The sequence below is a fragment of the Eptesicus fuscus genome, chromosome 8 (genome assembly GCF_027574615.1).
Source record: "Eptesicus fuscus isolate TK198812 chromosome 8, DD_ASM_mEF_20220401, whole genome shotgun sequence".
In the NCBI taxonomy this organism is placed as follows: Eukaryota; Metazoa; Chordata; class Mammalia; order Chiroptera; family Vespertilionidae; genus Eptesicus; species Eptesicus fuscus.
Genome location: NC_072480.1, coordinates 86,879,275 through 86,897,302, shown reverse-complemented (window position 1 = coordinate 86,897,302; position 18,028 = coordinate 86,879,275). Strand labels below are relative to the sequence as shown.

Below are 18,028 nucleotides of genomic sequence, written 5' to 3'. Positions count from 1 at the left end.
GCATTTCTTGCATTGCTGGCGTGGTGTTAATAAACTCTCTTAGCCCTTTTTTGTCTGTGAAGTTCCTGATTCCACTTTTAATTTTGAATGATAGTCTTGCTGGGTATAGTATTCTTGGATTCAGTCCCTTGCTTTGCATCACTTTGTATATTTCATTCCATTCCCTTCTGTTCTGGTGTGTTTCTGTTAAGAAATAAGTTGATATTCTAATAGGGGATCCCTTGTAGGTAACTTTCTGTCTCTCTATGGCAGCTTTTAATATTCTCACTTTGTCGTTGGTGTTTGCCAGTTTAATTATGATGTGCCTTGGTGTCGGTCTTTTGGGGTTCATCTTGTTTGGGACTCTATGTACCGTATTTTCCAGCATATAAGACGACTTTTTAACCCAGGAAAATCTTCTCAAAAGTCGGGTGTCGTCTTATATGCCGGTGTCGTCTTATAGGGCAGGTGCTGAAACTTCTGAGCCGGACTGGAGAATCTGCGGTTGCTGCATACGGTGGGGGGAGCTCAAAAACGGCCGTACTCCATTCATTTCAATGGAGCTGGACGGAGACCGCAAGTGTCTCCAGTCGGCTCCTTTTTGTGCCACATACAGTCTCCGTCCGGCTCCACTGAAATGAATGGAGTGCGGCTGGGTGCTCGCCGCATATGGCGGGGATGCGACCGCAGCCGTTTTTGAGCTCCCCCCGACCATATGAAAGCAGCAAGGGCAGCGCTGTACAAGTACGGTAGAAGAAAATCCACTCACCAGGATTCGTGGAAAGAAGTGACTTAACGCGGTCCCGATGACAAGGTGAGGGAGCGCCTCACCAGGAAGGTGTAAGTGAAGGATGGAGCAAGCTGCAGGCGTCTGGGACGCCCGGGGTATGGAAAAAAGAGATAGAGTGGTGCTGTGCCCAGAAAAACACATTTAAAGATCGCATTCGAGAACAGTGGAATGAATGGATGGTTAGTGGCGAAAAGTCATTCACAAAAGGGGGAAACATGTGTGCTCCACAGTTGGATGTTTTGTGCAAGTTTGTCATAAAAGCCTGGAATGATATTGATACAGAAACAGTAATCAAGTCTTTCAAGAAGTGTGGCATATCAAATTCATTAGATGGTATGGGGGACGACTACTTGTGGCAAGATGAAGAGGAAGCTGAAGCTGAGACCACACCATCTGATACAGAATTCGATCCATACGATGACTGCCTTGCAAATGTATCACAAGATGTCATTGATGTACTTATGATATCAGATGACGAAAAGGAGGATTTTGAAGGCTTTTAAAGGGAAACTGTCACGCCAGAAAAACCTGTAAAAATACCGTAGCTTGCAGTTATGATGGGCGTTGCTAACTTACCAGGGACTTGCCCGGCACTTGCTCTCTCTCTATTGTTATCTTCCTCCTATCATCATCAGTTCCAGTTTGGTTGACAGCTTAGAAAACAAAGCATGGCAGCTCCCATGGGTTTATTGTCTTATCCTTCCTTTCAGCTTTAGAGTGAATTAGGAAAAGTTTAATCCACTTGCACTGTTTTATGTTTACATGTTTGATGACAAACAGCCTTATGTTTATAAGTCACAGTTTTCCTGCTAAGTACCTACATGTCATAAGCATTTGAATTAAAATTACCATATTGAAATCAAATCTGATGTTTTTTAAATTTTTATTTGGTGTGCGTGGGAAGAGGGGTAGTCTTATACAGCGAGTATATCCCAAACTCTATATTTTAACTGGAAAAGTTGGGGGTCGTCTTATACGCCCAGTTGTCTTATACGCCAGAAAATACGGTACTTCTTGGGCTTGTGTAGTTTTTTTTTTTTTTCTTGGCAATATCAGGGAAGTTTTCTCTCATTATTTCTTCAAACAGGTTTTCTATTCCTTGCTTCTCTTCCTCTCCTTCTGGTACCCCTATTATGCGAATGTTGTTTCGTTTTGTGTTGTCCCAAAGCTCCCTCAGGCTCTCCTCTTGCTTTTTAAATTTTCTTTCCAGTTGCTGCTGTGTTTGTGTGTTTATTTTCTACGTTGTCTTCTAATTCGCTGATGAGGTCCTCAGCCTCTTCTAGCCTCCCACTGTGTTCTTTATTGCAGCTACGTTGTTCTTCATTTCTGTTGGTTCCTTTTCATGTTGGTGACATTCTCATTCAGCTCCTTATAATTCTCATTGAGTTGTATTTGTCATTGAGTTATGTGTATTTTGTCATCCAGCCATTTGAGCATCCTTATAACCATTACTCTGACTTCTCTGATGAGTTATTTGCCTCAATTTCATTTAACTCCCTTTCTGGTGATTCCTTTTTCTTTCCTTTGGGGATTACTTTTTTGTCTTCCCATGTTTTGCTATAACGTTTTAATTGTAGATCTGATTGCTTTGGTACACAGGTTCTTTTGGGGATGGTGCTACTGGTGCGATCTCTCAGGTCTCCTGGACTTGGTAATCTAGTGTAGCTCCCTACTGGAGCTATTTGGGTTCTCTTGATGTAGGCCTGTGAGCTGGAAAGGCGAAACTATGGTGTCTAGAAGTCAGCAGCCGTGGAGGAAGGTGTTCCAATTTTTGCTGTCTTGCGCCCTTGGTTGAAATCGTGCGTGCCCAGTGGGGACTCACAGTGGCACCCAGGAGCTGTCTGTTGGGGTGGTCGGGCTCAGGAGGCCTGTGCTCTGGAAAGGCATTACTGTGGTGTCCAGAGTTCTGTAGTTGTGGGGTGGGCAGACTCAGCTTTTGCTGCTGCTCCCATGGTTGGATACATGAGCCTCCAGTGGTGGCTCACAGGGGCACCCATGGTGCATTTGCCAGCAGGGTGTACTGAAACACTCTGAAGGGCCCTGGCACTGACGCCACACGATCGCGGTGTCTGTGGGCAGGTATCCCAGAAGAGGGAATTCAGAGTTTCTACAGCCCAGCAGTGCACCCCTGTTTGTATAAGTGCGTGCCCAGTGGGGGCTCACAGTGGCGCCCAAGGGCTGCTTGTGGAGCGGTGGGCTTGGGAGGCCTGCACGCTGGAAAAGCGTGCAACTGCAATGTCCAGAGTTCTGCAGCTATGGGGTGGGAAGACTCAGTTTTTGCTGCTGCGCCTGTGGTTGGATACGCATGCACTCCCAGTGGTGATTCACAGGGGCAACCGTGGTGCGTTTGCCAGCGCGGCGCACTGAAGCACTCTGAAGGGCCCTGGCACTGAAGCCACGCAATCGAGGTGTCTATGGGTAGTTATCCAGGATGAGTGAATTCAGAATTTATACTTTCAGGGGAGTGTGTCCCTGTTTATTCAAGATCGCACCCAGTGGGGGCTCACAGCGGTTCCTAAGAGCACCCTGTGGATCAATGGGCTCAGCAGGCCTGCTTGCTGGAAATGTGCGACTGTGGCAGTGCGTTTGCTGGCACAGAGCTCTGACGCACTCTGAGGGGCCCTGGCACTGAAGTTGCTCAGCTCGGGTGTCTGTGGGCAGTTATTTAGGAAGAGGGAATTCAGAATTTCTACTGCGGGGCAGCGTGCCCTTGTCTGTACAAAATCATACTCAGCGGGGGCTCACAGTGGCTCCCAAGAGTGGCCTGTGGAGTGCCCCGGAAGCCTGCACGCTGGAAACGTGCGTGTGACTGTGGTGTCCGGAGGTCTGCTGCTGGGGAGGGGGGAGTCACACTTACTGCTGCGGGCGCGGTACACCTTTGGAGGTAGAGGTCCCAGGGACTGCAGGTCGCAGGTGGGGCAGCAGGATTTTGGCTGGAGTGGCTGCCGGGTGGCAGGCAGTGTCCAAGGCCTGTCTGGGTGGTGGTGCTGATGAGTTCCTAGAAGAGGTCGCTCTCCCCTTCAAGATGGTGTGGGCTCTGCGCCTGAGTCCCATAGTCCTGGGAGTGCCTGCAGTAGTGGTAGTCTCTCCCTGTCCACGAGAGCCTGGTCTGCCAGCCCCTGCTGCTCCTGCTGGATCTAACTGTCCCTCACCCACTCACACACATCTACACACTTTCCTTTCACCCCCTCACTCACTCACATCCTCTCCCTCACCTCTGTCCTGCCAGCTGCCATCTTTCCCCCCACTCTGCATTTTTTAATTAAAAAATTTTCAATTACAGTTGAAGTTCAATATTGTATTATTTTCAGATGTACAAAAATGTGGTTAGACATTTACATAACTTACAAAGAGATCCCCCTGATAAGTCTAGTACCCCCTTGACACAATACATAGTTATTACAATATATTTTATTATATTCCCTATGCCGTACTTTACATCCCCATGCTGTTTCTTTTCCTGCTTATATACTGGTTCAAAAAGTAATTCTAAATTTTGAATACTACCAATGTTTCAAGCAATATTTACATATTGGCCTGACTTTCCAAATAGGGTATTCAAAGATTCAATACTTATGCTAAATTAAGGTGAATTTATATGGGCCAATGTTCTCCACTGGACTATAATTTACACAATTTTTCTATCTTCTTTTTTTAAAAATATATATTTTATTGATTTTTTACAGAGAGGAAGAGAGAGGGATAGAGAGTTAGAAACATCGATGAGAGAGAAACATCGATCAGCTGCCTCTTGCACACCCCCTACTGGGGATGTGCCCGCAACCAAGGTACATGCCCTTGACTGGAATCGAACCTGGGACCCTTGAGTTCGCAGGTCGACACTCTATCCACTGAGCCAAACCAGTTTCGGCCAATTTTTCTATCTTCTATACCAACCATAGCTCCTTATAAGAACCCAATAAATATTTACTGCTAAGAATATGTACATACTTGAAAAGTATTCCAATGTATAAAAAATATATATACATTCTTTATGCATCTTTTTAAAATGCCATTATTTATACATCAATTGTAAAATAGAAGTGTTCACCTAAAGTGGGTTGAAATAAATCAACACAGTAACGTAAATAATAGAAACAAAGCCATTATTTGAAATACTTACCACTCTTCAATGAAATCTACCATCATATGATTACGATCAGGACTCAGTCCATACATGGAAAGTGACAAAAGAATATCTATCAAAAAAAAGAAAAAAAGAAAAGAAAAAGAAAAAGGCAAGGATTTGTAGAGAATTATGGTCAGAAAAATCTCTTAAAATGTTTAAAACTGATTTTAGGGAGGGAGAAATGGGGTGAGAGAAAAACACCAATGTGAGAGAGATACACCAATTAGTTGCTTCCAAATACACCCTGACTGGTGATCGAATCCCCAACCCAGGCATGTGCCCTGACTAGAAATCAAACCCATGACCTTCCAGCGCACTGAATGACGCTCCAACCAACTGAGCCACACCAGCCAGAGCTCAGAAAAATCTCTTTACTGTCCTCTCTGTTCATCTTTTCTCCTGATTTCTGCTTCCCTTTTACTCCTTTTTCATTTTTAGGAGCGAGGGGTCTGTTTTCTGCATGTCCCACTGTCTTCTCTCTCGTACCCTTACATTCTATTCTACTCTCTCACTCTTTTTAAAACACATTTTATTGATTTCAAAGAGGAAGAGAGAGGGAGATATAGAAACATCAATGATGAGAGACAATCATTGATTGGCTGCCTCCTGCACGCCCCCTACTGGGGATCGAGTCCACAACATGGTCATGTGCCTTGACCAGGAATCGAACCATGACCTCCTGGTTCATAGGTTGGCCGGGCTCTCTCACTCCTTTGTCATTAAGTCCTTCTCTTTCTCCTCTCTTTAGCACATTCTCATCTGATATTCAAATCATCTCACCATTTTATGCAGCCATCTAATAGAGAAAATGACATTGTGACACAGATGAACTTACTCTTGGATTTTTATATGTTGTAAAAAACCAAAAAACAAAAAACCCCAACACACTAAACACTTAGTAACTATTAGTTTTATACCAGAATTTTAATTAATAGTCACTGTACTGTATACATTTATGATACATGCTATGTACTGTGTAGGTAATTTACATACAGTATCTCATTTAATCTTCACTGACTGGTAGTATTATTCCTATTTTTCAGATGAGAAAACATTGAGACTCAGAAAGCTTAAGAAACTCGCCTAAGGTTACCCAACTGCTAACTTGTTTACCCATCCAAACTTGATGTCTGGATTCTAAACCACTATACCATCTCAACCAGTCCTTAAGTTTCTTTTTAGAGGCATTTAAATCCTAACTCTGTTTGTATGTACCATGGAAACAATAACAATATATAATTAGTCCAAATCTTAATGACTGGCTGTAACGAGCTTCATGTTTATGTCTTGATTTCAGGGTAATACTACTTGTTCCTTGATTTCAGATAATACGGAAACATCACAATAATACTGATTTCATGGTAACAGCTATATGGTACTAATCCATCCTTTAAATGCTACACATTCTTTAAGAAAAGGTACTTTTTACTAGTGAAAATTCAGCAAAATTTGAGACTGCCTCCAAATTCTAAATTATTTTCTCTAAGTTAAGCATTTAAAAAAAAAGTAATTTAAAATAGACATTATAGATCCATTTAAAAAAAGAAAATTACTACACATTTTAAAACTCACTATATAAACAAAAGAACATCTCATGCTTTACTAATATATTATTTGCCTATTTTTACTGAAGTGCTTTAATGAGTTGTCATTGCCCAAGAGACCCAAAGAAATAAAAGTAAGAGAATATTTTTAAAAATCAGGGTAATTATACTCATGAAATTTAAGGATAATAAGGATGAAAGACTGGCATATAATAAAATGTCAAATAATTTGGGAACTAGAAATTCTGAGCAATTTGACAGTGATGGTCTATATCTCTCACAAATTCCCATTATGTGAGCTGCCCATTCACTAAGGAAATCAAAACTGGTGTAAAATATTTAGTAATAATTATATGGGTAACATGTACATCTGGAAATTGATTAGTGGCATTTGCATGTCTTTTATAATTATAGTAAGTTAAAGGATAATTGTTAAGTGAGTACATTAAAATGAGGACCTGAAGCAAACTTGTAAATTAATAAAAATGGCATGTATAAGAAAAACATGTATGAGGACATAAAAGTGACAAACTATCTTTTAATTTGATAATTAAAATTATTCACAGGAGGATGTTAACACAAAGACACTTTCACAGGGTGTTCCAGGCTTTCTGGAATAGGAAAACTGTGGCAAACAAAACCCCTGGAATGGGAGAAAATTATATGAGTATGGGGATAATTAAATTACAGAGCAACACCAACCAGAGGTTTTAACAGAAAAGGTACTGATTTGGTAAGCCTTTCCACAAATTTGTGGGAGATATTCCATAAAAAGAAAAACTAAACTGTCAATGCCTTTTTTTCTTTTCTAGAACTATCCAGGATAGTAACTCTAAATTTAATCTGCAGAGGGATGTATGTATTTGTCTAGGCATGGTTGAAAAATTCAACTAATGTTACAATTAAATATAAGAATTCTTTCATTGATATATTTCAGATTTTCTTCTTTAAAAACTATCCATTTAGCAAGAAAAAAAGGCTTATAAAAGAGTTGGGTTGGGGGAAGCCTCAGTTTCACCTCATTTTAACCTGTTTCAGGAGATGCTTAGAATGTGTTATACAAGAACAGAAGTGACAATCTTGCCCTAGCTGGTTTGGCTCAGTAGATAGAGCATCGGCCTGCAGACTGAAGGGTCTCAGGTTCAATTCCAGTTAAGGGTATATACCTTGGTTGTGGGCACATCCCCCGTATGATGTGTGCAGGTGGCAGCTGATCGATGTTTCTAACTCTCTATCCCTTTCCCTTCTTCTCTGTAAAAAAAATCAATGAAATATATTTAAAAAAAAGAAGTGACAATCTTGTGTTTAGTTGTGAGAAAAAAAATCCAAAACAAAAATGTCATCTTTCCATTCTTTAGGAACCTGTTGTATTTAAGGACAGAAAATAGAGAGGCAAATATCAACTTATAAGATACACAAGTAATATATGTTAGGGTATAAAATTATTTTAGAAAATTAAGCTTGTTATGAATTTGTCCAATTAACACCCATTAAGTGGAGCACAGGGTGCCAGATGGTGAGTCAAGGTTCAACAACAGACCACCAAGAGGAATTGAAATAGAGTAGTTACTCATGGGTTCCTAACATGCCTCAAGGGACCACGTGGGAGCTCAAGGCAGAGTGCAGACAGAGAGGCAGGACCCAGAGCATTGCCTTTATGAGGGTTAATGGGTGGAGTGCTTTGGATTCCTGGGCTAAGGCTGAATTGGTTAACTCAAATCAAAAGAGCAGGGTTTTGGTAAGTTACGTGGGGCCTTTTCTAAGTGGAGAATAAGGGGAAGGCAATGGGAGACAAAGGAGACTGTTGATCACAAGGGGTGTTGGAGAAGTCACACCAGAAACTTCCATTTGCTTGTGACTCTGAGGGCTACTACTGAGGGCATGCACTTAAAGAAGAGGATCAGTGTCAGTTTGTCACTGCAGGCTGCTTGGCCAAACAAAGTGAATGCTGATGTAGCAATACAATGGAGTAGCTTAGCTAAACTCTCAACAAAACTTGAGGTTCAAAAAAAGCAGAGAAACAGAAATGAAGTGATCAGAGTGGCAAGATCTGGGTAAAGACTCTATACCACTAAATTAAATTCAGTTATTTAGATAGCGAGCTTTTAGTCAGTTTTTAAAGAAGCCTTAAAAAAAAAAAGGTCTTGTATTGAAAAAGATCTTAACCAACACCTCTAGAAAAAAAAAGTATTCAGTAAGTTTGTCATCCAAGTATATACTATACTTTCCAGTTATGGAACACTGGCTATGCAAGCATCAGGAACTAACATTCACATTCATGAAATTACCTATATTTCTGGTCTTAGTGAACTGAGGGCAGTGATTCTCAAACTGTGGTCTCTAGACCAGAAGCACCAGTATGCGTGGCATGCAAATCTTCTGGCCTCATCCTAGACCTATTGAAGCAGAAACTCTAGAAATAGGGCCCAACAATCCATGACCTGACAAGTTCTCCAGGTGATTCTGATGTAAGCTAAGTTTGAGATCTACAGGTAGATAATTCTGAGGAAAGCATCCAATCAGCTACATAAGAACCATTTATTTTTTCCACCTCTTCTTTTTTATTTTTAATACCAGTGATCTCTTTCAACTAGTGTCACTATTAGGAGAAAGAAATAGTCTTCACTGGGAACTTTACTTTCTGGCTTAACACTCCTGCTGAGAAAGAATTAAAAAAACAACAACATGTAGTTTTTGCCTTTTGGGGAGGAATGGAGGCAGGCATTGAATTCATTTAACAAGTATTTACCAAGCAGCTACCTTGTTCCAGGCACTCAGCAAGAAGGAAAGACAAGGAAGTAGAAAAGTACTGTGAGGATACCAATAATTTTTATACTGGGTACCAATTTTTATACTGTTATTAGTATTTAATGTAATACTAATAACAGTATTTAATGTAATACTAATAACACAGGTTGCCTATTCCTAGTATTCATATAGGCAGCAATATCCAGTTGAGTGATAAGATATTTATATTAAAGCAATGGACTAGCAAAGTAAAAAACCACGGTTCATCCCTGGTGATCTAGGGTTAGTGTTTCACAAACTTTAACATATGTCAAAATCACTGAGAGGGCTTATTAAAACACAGATTACTGGGTTCCACTTCTAGTTTCCAATTCAGTATGACTGAACTGAGGCCAAAATTTTTATTTCTATAAATTCCCAGGTGACACTGATGGTCCAGGGACCACATTTTGAGAACCATCAATCTAGATCATCAGGCAGAATAAAATTTGGGCACTTCAGAAAGGAAAAAGTCTAAGGATTACCAGCACATTTTAAAAAAGTATTTATTTGTTTTAGAGAGAGAGAGAGGCAAGGAATAAGGGGGTGGGGGAGTGGGGGGAATGGCACTGATTTGTTGTTCCACTTATTTATGCATTCATTGGTTGATTCTTGTATGTGCTCTGACCAGGGATCGAACCTGCAACCTTGGTGTATTGGGATGATGCTTTAACCAGCCAAGCTACCCAGGCAGGGCTACCAGCACATTTCTTAAGGCTTATTCACTCCGATTTATTGCTGAGATTTAGTCTGCTGCTCTTAGGGCAAAGAAAATAGGCAAGAGAGGGATTATCCTTTAAACAACATGGTTTAACTATTTTATCACAGTAACCAATGTTCAGTTGTCTGTGTTGGATCAACCAACTTCCAATATGAGGAGTTTCATAAACTAGAAGCAAAAACTAGTATTCAAAGATTTCCATGATTTTGTGGTGACTCTGAAGTCCTAATTTTGTGTTTAATGTCCTGTTTTGTATGGGTGAATTTCTCTAAAACTTTTGGGCAGTCTCCTTTGAGGCCCAAGGAGGATCTTGTATCTAATAATATACACAGTCAAATGAGAGTCAAGTTAAAAGTAATTTACATGCTTTAAAGACTATCCCAAGAGCCTAAGCTATGGGAAAGGGTATTTCCAGTCCAACTGCTTTTCATCAGGGGAATAATTAAAGTGAAGGTCCCCCCAAAGGTTAGGAATCCCATGGCTTACCTTTGGAGTCTAGGAGCTTTGGTAAAAATAGATCAGGTTCCACAAAGAGGCCAAGGTCATCCTGGCTACAGAGGAAGGAGAAATAATATAGCTCAACTCTTCACTAACTCAATCCTCTAGTCCTAGTCCTTCCTTCAGCCTTAAATGCTCAAGTTCTGACGGGCTTGACCAAAATAGAACCACAAAGGAGAAACAATCAAAGGATAACTTGCAACCTATTTCACAACAAGGAAAATAACTTGGGTTACACATAAACCTAAATCCTCTACATATAAATCTTGTTTTATAATACTTACAGATTAACACAATAAGAGGGTAATTGCTACTACCAGTGAGCCCAACTATTAAATATAAAAAATACCTTCCTCTAAGTAACTGCATTGAAAGCAGAGGGGAAAAGCCAATGAAAACAGCAAGAAAGTAAACCCTTTGCCAGTTTAAAGCCATTTCTTGTCCTCCCTACAGTGATATAAAGAGAGATGATTGCCTAGAGAAAGTCCTAGAAATTAGATCTGTTATTAGAAGGGTGTGATACATGGAAGTTAATTGTGCTAGGGGCTATGAAGATGAAGAATAGGTCAGTCAATCAATATAATCCCAAACTGAGTGCATTCTCAGCTCAGCAGATGGAAATTATATGTAAAAGGAGTTAGGGAATTGTTATGAAAGCACAGGGATAAGATTAGTAGCTAAACTATTACAGCTATGAGACGTTTTTAAAAGACATTAGGGAAATACAAAGAAATAATCAGATGATTAAAGATAATGACATACAATTTTCAAGGGACTTAAAAACATAAAACTCTTGGAATCGTAAAAATAATAAGAGCACCTTCTTTAATCCTTGTAGAAAACTTATCAATTAGCTTCCCCAACAAACAAAATAATCTCTAAAACTGGTAACATCTAAAAATCCATACAACTAATTTTTATCAATGTAGGACAAATAACTATACAGGTAATACATGAGGCATTGCTTGGTAACTTTCTAACTGGGACTGAACCAATACTGAATCAACCTTTCCTCCTACATTGGATTGTTTTCCAGTTAAAAACCAACAGTAAGGACACATATGTAATACCTTAATCAATAAAAAAATTAAAAAAATAAATTAATTAAAAAAAACCAACAGTAGTCCTCCGATTTCCCTCTAATCTAAATTGTGATTCATTCTTGCTTTTAAAGATATTCCTCTCATTTAAAAATATTAAGCTATCTTTTTGTGTTGGTCCAAAGAATTCAACAGTAGTTTCATTTTCTACACATCTTGGTATGGAAAATATAGCTACCAAACACTTCACCTATTATGGCCTGCTAAACCTAAAAGTAGAAAATGTATGGCTGAGGCCAGAAAGATAAAAAAAATTTTTTTTAAGATAACTAGTTAATACTGGATCATTTATATTGGTAGTGGAGTCATGTCCAAAAAACACGAATACACAATTATAATTCCTAAATAAATTTATCTATACATCCTTTTCATGAAAGAGGAAAAATATTCATTTAAAAATTGAAGTTTTGCATATTTAAATTTGAGGTTAACAACTGGCAATTATCCAATTTTCTTTCATATCAGCAACAAGTTAATAATGTGCATCCTTACTAATGTTCCTATAAAGGATTGATTTTAATATAATTTGTCTATATCTAACATCAAATTTATTTTAAGATTCTACTTGACTTAAATAACAAACCGTTCTCTCAAAAATTCTGTAGAAGCAGTTTAATCATGCAATGTCTAAAATACTGAAACAAACCTGGTGGGGATTACACCTCATAGATGGACTGGATACTTAAAGGACTTCAAAGAAACATGCAGGCAAAATTTGAATATAGAGTCCCAAAAGATAAAAATAGCTACAATACTTGTCATATCACTCTAAGCAGAGAAATAAACTTGCATCATTTTTCTTTTGTGAGACTATTCTTCTGTTAGACTAAAATTTTAGCCCTTTCTTTTGGACAGTCACATTAAATATAAGGTGACCAAAACAGAATACTTTGCCATTAGATTTTTTCAGGTAACAAATTTGTAGCAAGTAATTTTCCTTAAAAAATTTAGCATAAGTAGTTCAAATAGATTGTTTTTATAAGAAATTAGTTGACTTATTGATGTCATAGGTTAAAGATAAATAATTTTAGAGAGTTTGGTAAAGTTAGATCACCTGGTTCCAAATCTTGTTCTGTCCCTTACTAACTGTGCAACTTTGGACCAGTTATCTTATCTCTCTGTGCTTCATTTTCTTCATATGTAAAAGTGGGAAAATAAATATCTACTTATTCAATTCAGTTAATCGACACTCTCCTGCTGTACTGATTAACTGAATTAATATACTCAACACATAGAACAATGATTGACTTACAGTAAAGTGCTATGTAAGTGTTGGCTATTATTAGTGCATGTTTAATCAAATGAGGAGGTATAACTTTTTAAATCTCATAGTTTAATGTTATTAATAATTTAACATTCCTCCATTCTTTAAAAACAAACCTGTGAAGGCCTATTTTCTTTTTAGCTTTCAGAGAAAACAAACATACATAAAAGTGTTTGTATTTGTATGGGCAAAGTACCCCAGATAGGAAGGTATAAGTTTGCAAAAACTAAAATCCTAGGTTTAACTGATTAAAATGCGCTTGACAGACAAAGGCAAACACATAAAAATTTTGGGTTTTCTAGAGAGAAAGATGGACTTGTGGAAATTTTCTTTCTTTTTTTTAGATATGGTTTTTTAGTTGATTTTAGGGAGAGGAAGGGACAGGGAGAGAGAGATAGAAATATCGATGAGAGAGAAACATTAATCAGCTGCCTCCTGCACATCCCCCACTGAGGATTGAGCCCACAACCTAGGCAAGTGCTCTGACTGAGAATGGAACCTGAGCCCTCTTGGTGCATGGGATGACGATCAACCAACTAAGCCACACTGGCCAGGCTGTGGAACTTTTCTTTAAAATTTCTTTTTTCACTGAAGCTGCTTCCTATTACTTGGCTAAATATGATTTCACAAAACACACCACACAGAATGTCAAGGATGTATAAAACTTAAGACTATCATTCCAAGTTCAAAGGGCTTATAGACTTCCCTGACCACCACTACAATAAGCAATTCTACTAGCAAATAATTGTTGATTTTATACAAGTTTTGTCATGTTTTTATTTGTTCTATTATATTAATGGCACATTTATGGCAATATTTTCATTTATTCATTTATTTATATCTCCCTTTACAGATGATAATTGGTTTTATGCTCATAGTCTCTGCTAAGATCCAAGGCCTAGGGTGGGGCAGGCGTTGAGTGGAGGGAGGCAAAGTGGGGGAGGAAATGAGGGGCGATCTGTAATATTGTCAGCAATTAAAAAAAAAATAAAAAAGCTTATGTGAGCTTAAAATAAGGCTTTACTTGTAAGTCACAACACAGAACACTTACTTAGCAAAAAAAGAGGTCATGGTGGCTTACCTCAACTAGTAGCTCCCTAAGCCAATTGAGTGTGGCCACTGAGCCCAGTCTAGGAGGATCTGCTGTGGGGTGATTTGGTAAAACCTGGACGAACTCATTGCAGCCACCAGACTTCAGAAATTAAAAGTTCATTGACATCTACCCTGAAGACTCGCCTTTTCTTCACAGCTTTAATGATCACTGTACCTCTATTGAGTTATATTTCACTACTAAATCTTAAATTTTTGAAGGCATCTTTGGGATGTCCAATAGGAACAGCTATTTTTTTTTTTTAATCCTCACCTGAGGATATTTTTCCATTGATTTTTAGAGAGAGTGGAAGAGAGAGGGAAAGACAGACAGAAATTTCGATGTGAGAGAAACACATCGATTGGTTGCCTCCTGCACAAGCCCGACCAGGGCCTTGACAGGGGAGAAGCCTGCAACCGAGGTATGTGCCCTTGACAGGAATAGAACCCAGGACCCTTTGGTCTGAAGGCCAACGCTCTATCCACCGAGCTAAACTGGCTAGGGCAGGACAGCTATTTTTATGCTGCTGTTGTAGTGGTTGCCATCCACATGGTGCTGGTCCTCTTGTCTATGTGGCTTGGAATGAAGGCTCAGGACAGTGGGTGAAGGCAAACAGGATTAGAGTCACCGTTACCTTTTGATAGCATTAAATTGATTTTTTTAAATGCCAAGAAAGGGGGAGGGGTCACAACAAGGTGCAATAAATGTGGACTAAGGGAAGACATAAAGGACTGGCAGTCAAAACCTAGGTTTGAGTCGTAACTCTGCCCCTATCTAGCTATTTCTGTTTATAAAATTGAAATGTGCTCCTCTAAAAGCAACCTCTAAAGTTCCTTAATGCTAAATTTGCTTCTGGGGAAGGGGTGTCTCACACCATTTAGAGATGAAGCCATATATCTTTTCCTCATCAAAATCCACATTTTCTTTTCTTTTTGCAAACAATTAGCGGCTTCAAGTAATCATTAAAGTCCATGTATCCCAAGAACCTCTAGAAAAAAGTATCACAGTGGTTCATCCTGATTTAATACAAATAATGTTATTTACTCATTATTCCTTATTCCCCCTCTCTCAAGCTTTCTCTCTCTCTCTTTCTCTCTCTCTCTCTCTCTCTCTCTCTTTCTCTCTCTCTCTCTTACTTTACAGTCTTGCTGTTCAATCTGTAACTATACCAGTACTAACTTTTATATTTATTTTTTAAAAAGTGTGAAAAAATGAAGTTTTACCTTCACTGGCAAAAGGAAAGTATTTCCCACCCTTGATGCATGTGTGCTCACACAGGTTTTAGATAAAATCAGTGATGTTCTCTTATTGCATTATTGTCCTTAAAACCCTCAAATTGCGTTACAGTGGATTAAACCTTTTAGAAACCTAAAATCAAAATACTTTTTTTCTGTATATCTAGGATCCAATAAGCACTACCAAAGCTATCCAAAACCAAAATTAGGTTCTGATTAGGATTTGATTGTCCACATATTCACAGCCACACTGGTGCAAGCAGTAGATGCAGTTTTGCCAGAGTCTCAGCTGTTGTAATTAAAGACAGACTCAGGAGCAGCTTTTAAAGAGCAGTAATTACAAAGGCTTTGTATTATGTGGATTATACATTTGAAGGATATAGAATTCCTACAAGACTTTAGGGACTATCCTAATAGGCAAAGTTGCTCATTAAAGCAATCATCAAATTTACTCTGAGTTTACAATTTTCTGAACTGTGCTCACCTTATTACACAACTGCACCTCACCTAGTAAAATACAGCTATTTCTAAAAAGTTATCTTCTGTCAATCTAACCCTACTACTGGACTAACTTCACAAAACTGAAATTATTACAAAGTACTAACAAATCACTCTAGTGTGATAAACACATCAAATCAATAAAATACTGGTGATCTTGAAATGTTTGTTAAATTGAACTGAAAAAAATCTCCCTTTTTGAACATAAAGATAAGTAAAAAAGTGTGAATAAAAAGGAAGACTTAGATGAAAACTAATCCCACTGTGCAGAACATTTAGGATTGGCAGTGTTAATCAGATTCCATAACATCTAATGGGATAACATGTAGGTGCTTCAAATCCCCTAAATCATCCTTCATGAAAGCAAAGATATTTTGAAATGAGAGAGGAATTGGAATACAGGAAAAGCAGACCAAAGTAATATACTTACCAAAAATCAAAACTGCCCATTTTTCTAAAATTAATCTTCAGGTATTGTAAAAACAGTGATTGTTTTCCCTAATTTAAAAAGTTTGCAATCCAGATATTGTATGCCACCCTTAGAATAGTAAAACGTATTTATAACTTAAAAGTGTCCAAGTACACTAGTTAATGTACTGACAGAAAAAGTGATCTCAGGTCATCTGTGATTAAGTTAAATACTATAATGATACTAGAGGCCCAATGCATGAAATTCATGCAAGGGACTCAGCCCTCGCAGCCCCAGCTTCATCTGGAACAGGGGTCCTCAAACTTTTTAAACAGGGGGCCAGTTCACTGTCCCTCAGACCGTTGGAGGGCTGGACTATAGTTTAAAAAAAAAACTATGAACAAATTCCTATGCACCCTGCACATATCTTATTTTGAAGTAAAAAAACAAAACGGCAAAAACACCCGAATGTGGCCCGTGGGCCATAGTTTGAGGACACCTGATCTGGAAGGTTGGAAGGGCGTTAGGCTGTCTTGTCTAATTAGCATATTATGCTTTTATTATTATAGATCTTATTAATAAAAGTACTATAATTATATTTTACTGGTTGTAACAAACACTTTTAATGTAGATATGTTTAACATAACATATTCGTTTTAGATGTACAACATAATGATTCTATATGTAATACTGTTAAATGATGAAATTTTAAGGTGTTAAAACTATAAAAATAAAATATGGCTGACATATATATACTAAAATTGAAATTATCACTAGCCACCAGAGTTATAATTTCAGAGAATGTAACTAAGAGTTATGCTATTTTCCCTATTAGTTCACAACTAAACTCTACAAATAAGCTCTACAAATTATTAAGTCATATGAATTTTTAAATAAAATTTTTAAAAGAAAAATGTGCATGGGTATTCAAAATGTTTAGGCATTCTCTCAAAAATGTTGACATCTTTCTGAATATGGAAGTTTAGAAACTTTAAATATCAGGGCAATAAGGTAAAGACATTCTTGAAAAATTAGAAGCTTTGAAGAAAGTGAGTCACGGCAGAGCATTGAAAATACCCCTCAACACTGATTTTACTCCTTCAGGCCCTTGGTCTCAAATACCCTCCTTTCCAATCAGCAATGATATATTTTGAGAGAAGCCTAAAATCTTTCAAGAATGCCTAATCAATAAAAATAACCGATTTCTAGATGTGAACTCAATCCCACTTCCCTTAAAACTTGCATCACTTCTATTCCCTCTATACCTAACACATAACCGTGAAAAGGGACATTCAAAACGTAAATAACTAAATTATGATTGCGTGTTACTTTGACTTCCTAACTGGACATAGTTCCACCTCCACCTCCAATCCCCAAAAGCAAGCAGTGCACTTGCGGTGTCGGAGCGCGTTACATGGCACTCGGAGCCCACAAGTTTTAAAACTTAGGGGAACTCACACCAATAACCCTCCGCCTTCCCGCTTTCTGAACAGGTTTCCCGCACAGCCACCGCGCACCTCCAACCGAGCATTCCGACCCAATAGAATGAACCCCACCCCAAGCGCGGCCAGGACGGAAGCTGCCCCACAGCGGGAGTGTGGATGGGCTTAAGCAGTGGCTCCCATTCAACTACCTGTCGGCCAGGCTCTCTCTGCACCCACAGCACCGCGGGACCCGAAGAGCGGCGCTGTGTTCCGAGTACGCCAAGAGCTACCAAGGCGAAGCAGCCCCGCACACTTTCCACGCTGCCTTTACAACGGCCGAAGCGCCACGGACACGCGGCAGCCGCATCCCCGCATCCCCGGGCGCACAAGTCCGCCCGCCCGCCCGCCCCGCCGCCCGGGGATGCTCACCTCGGGGCCCCCCTCCCGAGCCGCCCTCGCCTACCCGAGCGCCCCCACGTCCACCGGCTTCTGCAGCGAGACCGCGGGCGGCCGGCGCCGGCGGGCATCGTCCGAGCGCGGGTTCTGCCAGGGGGCGACAC

The 18,028-nt window shown here is 39.3% G+C and overlaps 1 protein-coding gene across 1 annotated transcript in view; it reads right to left on the bottom strand.

The window, feature by feature from the left end:
* TEX15 (testis expressed 15, meiosis and synapsis associated) overlaps positions 1 to 17,707 on the bottom strand; it is an 87,710-nt gene extending 70,003 nt beyond the window's left edge. Inside the window, exon 1 of the mRNA XM_054720065.1 lies at positions 17,678 to 17,707. The gene's annotated coding sequence lies outside the window, so the exon portion shown is untranslated. The remainder of the gene's footprint in view (positions 1 to 17,677) is intronic.
* Between the last annotated feature and the right edge of the window lie 321 nt (positions 17,708 to 18,028).